At 32.8% G+C, this 11,557-nt stretch overlaps 1 long non-coding RNA gene across 1 annotated transcript in view; it reads right to left on the minus strand.

The window, feature by feature from the left end:
- LOC115223878 overlaps positions 1–4,213 on the minus strand; it is a 37,557-nt gene extending 33,344 nt beyond the window's left edge. Inside the window, exon 1 of the long non-coding RNA XR_005003208.1 lies at positions 3,941–4,213. This is a non-coding gene — a long non-coding RNA (uncharacterized LOC115223878). The remainder of the gene's footprint in view (positions 1–3,940) is intronic.
- Positions 4,214–11,557: the final 7,344 nt, after the last annotated feature.

Below are 11,557 nucleotides of genomic sequence, written 5' to 3' on the forward strand. Positions count from 1 at the left end.
GCAATATGAATGATGTTTCTTCACTTGACCGGTTTCACTATTTTAGAAAAAGATTGTCAAAAGTAAAATGTAAAGCTTTGTATGAGCTTTGTTGTGTTAAGTACTGTGACAACCAGTACTTAACACAACAAATCTTTACCTTTTACTTTTGAGAATATTTTACTAAAAAAGTGAAACCTGTCAAGTAAATAAACATCTTTAATTGCATTTTCAAACATTCTTTCATATATATATATATATATATATATATATATATATATATATATATCATATTTAATCAACGTCATTTGAGATGGGTAGTCAATCCAGACAAAATATTATATAAGCTCTCTGTTAGTACACTAGGTTAGCAATATTTTTTAGATTTGTAAAGAACTCTGCCTATATATGTGGCAAGGTCCGAGATTATACTTCATCACCATTCCATATTGTAAACCCGTGGCTGTGCTTCAGTTATACTGGTTTTTACTCAAATTGATTTACAAGACAATGCACAAATAATGCTCATTGCATATTCTTCCTTGTTGCAATAAAGTTGACTTACAACTGTTTTCAGTAGTTATTACAGGTTCGTTATTGATAGGTTTACTAAAGAAAATTATGTAAGGACCGTCAGTCATAACCCGTCATGTATATTATTTAATATATAAACCTCGGCGGACAAAATACTTTTGTATGAGAATATTATATAAAAATGATATAACGTAAAACTCTATAGATTTTGTATAATTACAATTATCTTTAAAACTTTGTATAACTTTCGAAATATCAGAAATGTCACTTTTAGAATTTCCTTGTACGTTATTTAAGTGGGCTCATCAGATCACTGCATATATTTAACATGTAAATGCACAATAATTGTTTTTGAATTTGTGAAATTATATTGTGTTTTGCATTTAAATTTATAGACCAGCTATCAATTCAGTTGTAGAGTCAATTAGAATTCTTCAACAACTATATGCAACGGATGTCATAATAATTTTATCTTCGACAGGCCTGTCTTACATTCGATTAATAAGAGTACAACAATAAAACAAAATGATAAATTTCTATAAGAATTTCCTCAAAATTTGAAGGTATTTGAGATTTATAACCATAAAAATCTGTACATCCGATTCTCAAAGTTTGTATAGACTAGATTATTTTGAGTATATTCTGAAATCAGTAGTATGACTACTAGTAATATCATACAACTGGCTCTCGATTCATATAAAATATAATGGATATGACAAAAAATAAATAACAGGTCACCAACAAGTTCCTAAGAAAATTTCTTTTACACTTTTCGCTTAAATATTTTAAATAATTGTTTTAAAATTTTGAACTCCAATTCTGTTCTACTTATTAATTATCTCAAAACACCGTGCTTTTTAATCATCCTTCATTAAATTATACTTGTATTTTTGACAAAGAAACACATGCCATACTGAATAGACTTTCGTAAATTTCCTCAGAACTTGTGTATATTAATATACATATACACACACACACACACATATATATATATACACACATACATACACACAAGCATATATATCACTACATATGTATATATATATAATATATATATATATATATATCTTTCTCTCTCTCTCTCTCTCTCTCTATATATATATATATATATATATATATATATATATATATATATATATATACATATATCCGTAATAATGAAGGGTGAAATTAATTAATTTGGAATAATTATCAATTACACCAAGTAGTCTTCGGCATGTAAAAGCCTCATTCGAGGAAAATTTAAGTAATACTAAGCAATAAAGGGTTTAGCAACGTTATGTGTCTGTTTGTGTCTGCCTTCCAATTGCTGTTTTTACTGAGATCTCCCTTTTTAGTAGAAGAAATAGCTATAACTCTTTGACTGCTATTTCTAAATTCGGTATGTGGTAAGGCAATTCGTTGCTAACCCTTTATGCTTAGTATTACTTAAATTTTCCTCGAATGAGGCTTTTACATGCCGAAGACTACTTGGTGTAATTGATAATTATTCCAAATTAATTAATTTCACCCTTCATTATTACGGATAACCATATTTTATCTCAGTAGATGACCACAGCATATTGTTTGGCTACACGCGGGTGGGAAGGGGCTGGTGACACAATCTTTTCACTCACACTTTGAATTTAGTGATACTAGTTGCGGATTCTAGCTCGCTCTGATACTGAGTTGAGTTGGTGCCTTCTAGTATCTCAAATTCAATATAATCATTTATGATTATAGTATTCTACGCTGAAGAGAAAAGAAGTTTTGGTAAGGTAGAATTATTTAATATTTAATTCTTATGCTTTCCTAAAAACTTGATTTCGAAACGTACGTCCGTAGATAACTTAAAATTGTATGATAGATTGCCGTCAATTCATTCTCTCTTACCTGTTTGTGTCTGCCTTCCAATTGCTGTTTTTACTGAGATCTCCCTTTTTAGTAGAAGAAATAGCTATAACTCTTTGACTGCTATTTCTAAATTCGGTATGTGGTAAGGCAATTCGTTGCTAAACCCTTTATTGCTTAGTATATATACATATATATATATATATATATATATATATATATATATAGAGAGAGAGAGAGAGAGAGAGGAAGTGAGATAGATAGATAGATAGTTAGATAGTTAGATAGATAGATAGATAGATAGATAGATAGATAGATAGATAGATAGATAGATAGATATAATATATATATATGATCCTTTATGAAGTTTGTGTAAGATGTTATATTTTAGCGTAATGTATATTTGTATTGCTTTACTTTTAAAAATATCGAGACAATGTTCCTATATTCGAAAACATTAATTATTTATTAATTTGTTCGATTTAGATGAGCATCAAAGAATTTGGGTAAATATTCCCTAGTATTTTTATTTTTTTAGTTTATTCTGCAAATTTATATGTAGGAACTGAGTCATGCAGTGATATGGAGAGCAGAGATGTCAGTGTTAAATGTAAATTGTATGGTGAATATTTTGTCACGTGTTATTTATATACTTAATTGGCATTCCGCTGGCACTGCATTAACATTTCCTCCCTTCCTAATCACTAATCGCTGTGTATAAGTGCGTGCATCTATGTATATATAAATATATATATTTATTTATATATATATATATATGCACTTAGACACACCCCATCTACACCCACATACCCACACATATTATACACTTATATACATAAACATATATAATACATATATATATATATATATTTAAATACCCCAACCTGGCCGCAGTCTGAAACAATTAAATTTAAACATATATACATTCGTACGAATATATACATACATATATACATAAATACATACATACATACATACATACATACATACATACATACATACATCTATATATATATATATATATATTATATTATATATATATATATATAATACAGTCTAATAAAAGTTATTACCATTGTACTATCACCAACAATATTGCTAAGATTATGTTTTTTCTTTTCTTGTTCTTCCCGTCAACTCATTTATTTAAAAAACGTTTTGTTTATAACATTACAAAACTTAAAATATATAAATAAAATCAAATTAGTCTGTTAGTTCAGTTATTTTATAATTTTCAAAAAACATATTGAATTATTTATGACCCACAGAAGAACACAGAATCAATACCAAAACGGTATTTTTCAGAAAGCAAATGAACAGTATTTCTGAAATTTTGGATGTTTTATTTATGTTTATGCGAAAACTAAATCAATAAACAAGTCAATATAGAATTTTCTGATATAGATTTGTTTATGAAAGTTGTTTTTGTCGTAAACAAATGTATTAATTAAATAACCATTTGTGATAATTGTAATTAAATATTGTTTTCATTATTAAATAATCTGAACAATACAACTAATGAAATCACATTAAATGTACTATAGTGTGAAATAAATCATGAAATGTAATGAAACAAGAAATAACGCAGACAACTTACTTGTTGGTTACTGGAGTAAATCCTCTGCTGGAGTCGTTTGCAAAAGCTTATATTCAATAGACAAGAACGCAGATTCATTCAACGTGTTCTGTACAGAAAAAAATATTATTTTTACTGTGATTGTTAAAATAAAGGAAATAAATCTGAGGTGGTAGAAGATTCTGTGGATATTGTTCACGTGATTATGTTTGAACCGGATTATTTGATAGTCCTATCAATGCTGACAGTTAAAGAAGAAGAAAGCAAAAAAAGGAAACAAAAACAAAAAAGCGAAAGAACGTGAAGAATAGATAAGCAGCCTATATATATATCATATCAATGAGATTCTAATTGGCTTCTCTCCGCCTCTTATTAAAAGCAATAGTGTTTCTTGGCACCGATTTGTATTACTCACTTGAGATTTGGAAGTTTGTCGAACTTTCATTTTGTTGAGTTCACGTGACTTTACATTTTGAAAACTTATGCTGTTTTCTAATAACTGCAGATTTACGTTATTTTAGAAGTATGTTCAATGTTTAATAAATCAGAAGTATCAAGGCATTATATTTTCTCATGTTACTCGTCTCAACCTTAAGACTACTACTCTGCTGTGGGGTAGCTCCTTAAAATCTCTAGCCCATAAAATCGATTACAGTGCTTCGGGGATGCAAACAATACTGAGAGACTAGGTGCAAACAAAACATGCATATTAAACGCGAGCTTCCGCACAATTTCCGTCTATCAAACCTGTTCACAAATATTTGCTGGCCCAAGATTATTGTACAAGACATTGCTCAAGATACCGAGCAATGGGACGGATATCAATACCTATCCGTTCCAAAGCGAACTTCTTAAACACGGAGATACACCTGCGATTCGTCTTTTATTATTATGAATTTAGATGAAAAAAAGGGACGCAATTTTTTTTTCTGTTCATCCGAGAATGTTAGAGGGCGCGAGGAAAATCGACCGCATTTCGCGTACAGAAGTAATGGGTGAAGATATCAAAATTATCATCAGATTCGAGACGTCTATAAAGTTTCAAAACAGTGGATTTCGCTGAAGGCATCCCAGACATGATAGTGTTCTCAAAGAGGCTGACTGATGAAAACGTAAATACAGCAGAACTGGTGATGTACTCTACTATATAGCTATAGTTTCATGGGGCTAAACCTTAGTTCGAATCCTGTGGGGCCTAGTTTTTCTTTCATTTGTGCAGAATATATAAAAATACTACTTTCGATATTCTAGGGGTGTCTCACTTGATTACAATTAATCCTCTTCATGTAGCTGTGATATAAGTATCTGTTTCTTTATTACCCACAAGGGGCTAAACATAGAGGGGACAAACAAGGACAGACAAACGGATTAAGTCGAGTACATCGACCCCAGTGCGTAACTGGTACTTAATTTATCGACCCCCGAAAGGATGAAAGGCAAAGTCGACCTCAGAACGTAACGACAGACGAAATACGGCTACGCATTTCGCCCGGCGTGCAAACGTTTCTGCCAGCTCGCCGCCTTCTGCCAGCAAGACGCGAATAAATCAAATAACACTTCTGTTTCACAAATCACTGTTCCTGTTATTTATTTCTCAAGTTTTACTTTCTAAGTATATCTAACTTAAACTGAAACTAATTATTTATGTGATTAGTCGGGAGCTGATAAAATTGTTGTAATAACGCAAGAAATTTACTTCTAATTTTTTTAAATTGTTTCAATCGACTGTTGCCATTTGTTTCAATAGACTGCGGCCATACTGGGGCATGACCTTGAAAGAGTCTTAGGCAAATGAATCTACCTGAATACTTATAATTTTAAGCCTGGTATTTATCTTTTCATTTTCTTTTGTCAACACCCTACGTTACGGGTACATAAACAGACCAATACCGATTCTGACACAGTGGCGGGGACCAAACATATACACAGACACGTACACATACACACGCATATGTATGTGTGTGCATGCTTGTATGTGTGTGTGCGCGAGTGTGTGTGTATGTGTGAGTATGTGCGTGTGTGTGCGTGTGTGTTTGTGTATACTTTTGTTTTGAGACGTGTTCCGACAGGCGATCTTCCGAGGGAACCAGCGAATATACAATTCCAACCATGTTCCCTTTGTTGATATTGTTGGATGTCGCAAATTCTGCCATCAATCCATACATTCATCCATCCATTCATCCATCCATCCATCCATCCATCCTACGTACTTACGTACATACATACATACATACATACATACATACATACATACATACATACACACATACATACACGGTAATTTGAGTTTGTGAAGAGAAACTGTGTACAGTTGTGGAAATCAGCTGCCCAGCAGATGTTGACATAAAGCTGAAGATCAGTGAGAAATAGAATACCTACGCTGAACTATTGATAAACTGACAGTTACTCTACCTAGATTAAAAGTTCAGGATTATACCTGTAATTAGTGCAGCACTGAAATATGTAACATATTGCTTAAGTAACAATCTTGAGAAATTAGAGTTCTCATAACCAGAATAGATAAAGCTGATGGAAGACTACAGAATCAACGAACATATATATATATATATATATATATATATATATATCTATATATATATATATATATAATAATAAATATTAGGGAATAAATCCAAATTTACAGGGAAAAATCAGATTTAGGATTAAATCCAATTATAGTAAAATATTATATAATATTAATTCGAGACAAAACCACTATTTTGCAAAACAAACAAGGAAAGACTTAATCAATACATAAAAATTTTTAATATAAAGAAATAAACCGCCAATACAATCGTTTCATGTCTTCAATGATATTCGTCAGGTGGATTTTCGATCTCCTAATCTGTTTTAATTTATGAAGTTTGTGAAGAGAAACTGTGTACAGTTGTGGAAATCAGCTGCTCAGCAGATGTTGACATAAAGCTGAAGATCAGTATATATATATATATATATATATATAATTTATGTGAAATAGAAAGATGAATAATCTTGTAGTAGATTAATCAAAAGTTTAACCGATACCTTAGTAGCAAAAATCACAGCAGTGAACAGCACGGTTGGAGGTACAACCATCTGGCGTAGCAACCGTGCGTTGGTGCGGATAATTGAAATAAAACATTATTGGTGAATTGAAGAAATGGAGCTGAACGCAGATTGAACAGAAATCGTTTTATTTCATTCTACACGTGTTTCGAAAGGCACAAATTACCAAAATCCGATTGAATAATGGGACCATATTGTGTCTTTCTCTTCAGGAAGAAAAAGGAAATCCGTTGGAAAAACAAAAACAGAACAGAGGCAGAGCAAAAAACAAATCGAACTGTGCTCCTAAGAGCCCATGGCGAAACTGTTTATCAGTGTATGTTGAGAACCGGTGGCTGAAGAATTCAACAGGTCAGGCATCGGTCAAACATGTGGGTGAGGTGTATAGACGTTCTTTGTGACCGAGAATAAAGTTCTGACTATTAAAGAATATTGGATGTTTTATAAGGGGCGAGAAAAAATCTACTTAGAGACGTGTGTGTGTGTATACTGTTCTATATATGTGTGTGTTGGCGTAGGGGTAGAAAACATTTTTTCTACCTCTACCCCTACGCCAACACACACATATATAGAACAGTATACACACACACACGTCTCTAAGTAGATTTTTCTCGCCCCTTATAAAACATCCAATATTCTTTAAATAGTCAGAACTTTATTCTCGGTCACAAAGAACGTCTATACACCCTCACCCACATGTTTGACCGATGCCTGACCTGTTGAATTCTTCAGCCACCGGTTCTCAACATACACTGATAAACAGTTTCGCCATGGGCTCTTAGGAGCACAGTTCGATTTGTTTTTTGCTCTGCCTCTGTTCTGTTTTTGTTTTCCAACGGATTTCCTTTTTTCTTCCTGAAGAGAAAGACACAATATGGTCCCATTATTCAATCGGATTTTGGTAATTTGTGCCTTTCGAAACACGTGTAGAATGAAATAAAACGATTTCTGTTCAATCTGCGTTCAGCTCCATTTCTTCAATTCACAAATATATATATATATATATATAGGGTGGCGAATATTCGTTATAAATATCCCCACCAGTGGCCCAGCATTTATAAAAAGTCAATAGATAACATATTCATATTTCAAAGTAGAAAATTACCCTTTAACAGGTAATTTTTACATGCTCCACAATTGTTGTTTTTGGCCGTGTTGGCTGCTATTTCTTGCATGTAAAAATTACCTGTTAAAGGGTAATTTTCTACTTTGAAATATATATATATATATATATATATATATATATATATATATATATATATATATATTATATATATATATATATATATATATATATGCAAAGAATAGCCTGTTGATATTGTTGAAATTCCAACGAAGGAGCCTTGGATCTATGTTAGAAACCAACTCTTTCTCTATTGGCAAGAAATATTGGAATAAAACTGAATAATAACATCCATATATATATACATGTGCGTTCATATACATTTGTATACATGTACACACACACATGCACACGCATGCACACATGTACATACACATGAAAACACACAACACACACGTGTGTGTATGTGTATGAATGCGCCTGTTTTGGTGTAAAGGAATGCAAAGTCATACGCACCCACCCAAACACCCCCCCACACACACACACACTCACACACACACACACACACTTACACACACACACACACACACACACACACACACACATATATATATATATGTGTGTATATATGTGCGTATGTATATGATGGGCTTCATTTAATTTCTGTCTTACAAATCGTTGGTCAACCCAGGGCTATAGTAGAAAATTTTATCTACGGAATCTCACAAACTTCTTACCACACAGCTATTCCATATGGAAACCACATACAACTAATTCCATGCTCAGTAACGCTTATCACTCCTCCGTTTACGAAATGTATTACTGAATAGAAAACTGTATCGTTCTTCCTGTAACGTTTCCTTTCAAATGCGGTATCTTCTTCAATAGCTATTCAAGAAAACTAATTGACAGATGTTCGTGCTAGCCATGTTATTATAAGATCATATTATGATCTGACATCAAAAGCAGAAATACTTCGATTCAGTCATACATGTATTTTATGAAGTTGTAACGACATTCAAATTTCCTCAAAAGATTTAGATTTATCAATAAGCTTACTAAGAGCTAGAATTATATTTTTCCCCATTTCTTTTGTGGAACAATCAATATTCAGTGGTCTTCTTCATCATCCCCTAAGCTCTGAGTTTATTTTTAGAAGAATATGGTGAATCTATTATATAACACAGAGTGTGTTTGATAATGCATAATCTTATATTATGGACAAGGTAATTGTGGGAGAGAACACCTAAGCATATAAAGGGTAATTATTTGATCAATGCCATCTGAATAACGAAAGAAAATGGTTTGTGAAGCTGGAGTTACATGAAGAACTGTTGAAAAAGCTATAACGTTAACCATTCCGTGTTCCATTGGAATTTTGACAACATCAATGACGTAGTCAAGTATGAAATGATGTATGTATACATACAAACATATATGTATGCATGTATATATATATATATATATATATATATATATATATATATATAGATATATATATATATATATATATACATGTATATATACATATATATATATAATATATATATATATATACATGTACATATATATATATATTATATTATATATATATATGTACATGTGTATATATATATATATATATATATGTATATATACATGTATATATATATATATATATATATATATATATATATATATATATATATATATATATACATGCATACATATATGTTTGTATGTATACATACATCATTTCATACTTGACTATATATATATTGTGGAGGCGCAATAGCCCAGTGGTTAGGGCAGCTGACTCACGGTCGTAGGATCGCAGTTTCGATTCCTAGACCGGGCGTTGTGAGTGTTTATTGAGCGAAAACACCTTAAGATCCACGAAGCTCCGGCAGGGGGTGGTAGCATTAACAGTTTTCTTATAACCAGGACATCAGGCCATAGGTATGGTATTACATTAGTATGATGTTCAGACAACTACTTAATGATGTGTATGAAATATTTCTTGCTTCTTCTGCAGAGAATGTACCAGTTGCTGAATTTAGGCAATTTATTTGGATCCCTATCTTTTGTCTATGTTAGGAATTGCGTTACACCCATTTACAGTCCATAATAGGCTGCTCTGTTTATCGATGTTGCTGACATTATGAAGTTTTATGCTAATAATAAAACATAGTTGACTATCTATCTAGTAGTATACATATTTATTCATGCATGTATATATTAACTACTTATTTTTATTCAACTTACACAGTCGATGAGAATAAACGCACTGGTTAACACGATGTAGTGTATGTCACCACTAGGATTCCTATTGCACTGTAAATTTATCAATTACGTTTTCGCTGCCAGATAGGAATGCTTGCTTAAAATATGCTTATGAAAGCTAAGTTTTGAAATAAGGATATGTCTGTCCTGTTACTTTTAGCGTCAGGCATAGGCTGTACTTTTGTCCTCAAACTGGAAACCTAACATGAATTTTCGGAACACGATGAACTCCACTAAATGCATACGACTTTCCACAAGTTTATTTCTTTCCCAAACTTTGATTTGAATGCCTTTCTTCACTAGTTGATACTACTGATTATTGCAGTCTTGAGGTTATATTATTTATATTTATTGAGTGATTTTCGTCCCCGCATGACTTGAAGTTATAGTTCTTGATGTAATTGAGAATTCGTGCCCCTCGTGCGTTTTGCGCTTCTGTAACCATGGAGACTACATTCGAATATCATCGTTGGTACAATCGTTTGCAGAATACAGTTATAACCTGGTTTGCGAAGGATGGAAGCACTCCGTCGGTTACGACGATGAGGGTTCCGGTTGATCCGAATCAACGGAACAGCCTGCTCGTGAAATTAACGTGTAAGTGGCTGAGCACTCCACAGACACGTGTACCCTTAACGTAGTTCTCGGGGCTATTCAGCGTGACACAGAGAGTGACAAGGCCGGCCCCTTGAAATACAGGTACAACAGAAACAGGAAGTAAGAGAAAGTTGTGGTGAAAGACTACGCAGGGATCACCACCATCCCCTGCCGGAGCCTCGTGGAGCTTTTAGGTGTTTTCGCTCAATAAACACTCACAACGTCCGGTCTGGGAATCGAAACCGCGATCCTATGACCGCGAGTCCGCTGCCCTAACCACTGGGCCATTGCGCCTCCACGATTTGCGAAGGAAACACTAAGTGTTAAGAAAATACACCTTGTTTTCCCATCATCATTGTTAAAACGGTGAGCACCTGAATGAGAGGCTGCATTGATATAAATTAAGAGTGTTTTCATCTCATCTGAAGAAGGTTTTCATTCAGTAAAACAACATCTACAAATATTCTTTACCTAATTTAAGACAAGATACGGAGATTTTATTTTTAAAACTTTAAGTATTCCGCAGTAATGATTTCCAATACAATCCAGTTTCATCTTCAGTTGTGATAATCGGAGCTCTTTACTTTTAGTTAGGTCATTTAATCTCCTCCCGAATGGAACGATTCTCCGTTGAAGCGCTGTCTATAGGAAACAGTCTTACCCACTCAAAG

The sequence above is a fragment of the Octopus sinensis genome, linkage group LG2 (assembly GCF_006345805.1).
Source record: "Octopus sinensis linkage group LG2, ASM634580v1, whole genome shotgun sequence".
Lineage (NCBI taxonomy): Eukaryota > Metazoa > Mollusca > Cephalopoda > Octopoda > Octopodidae > Octopus > Octopus sinensis.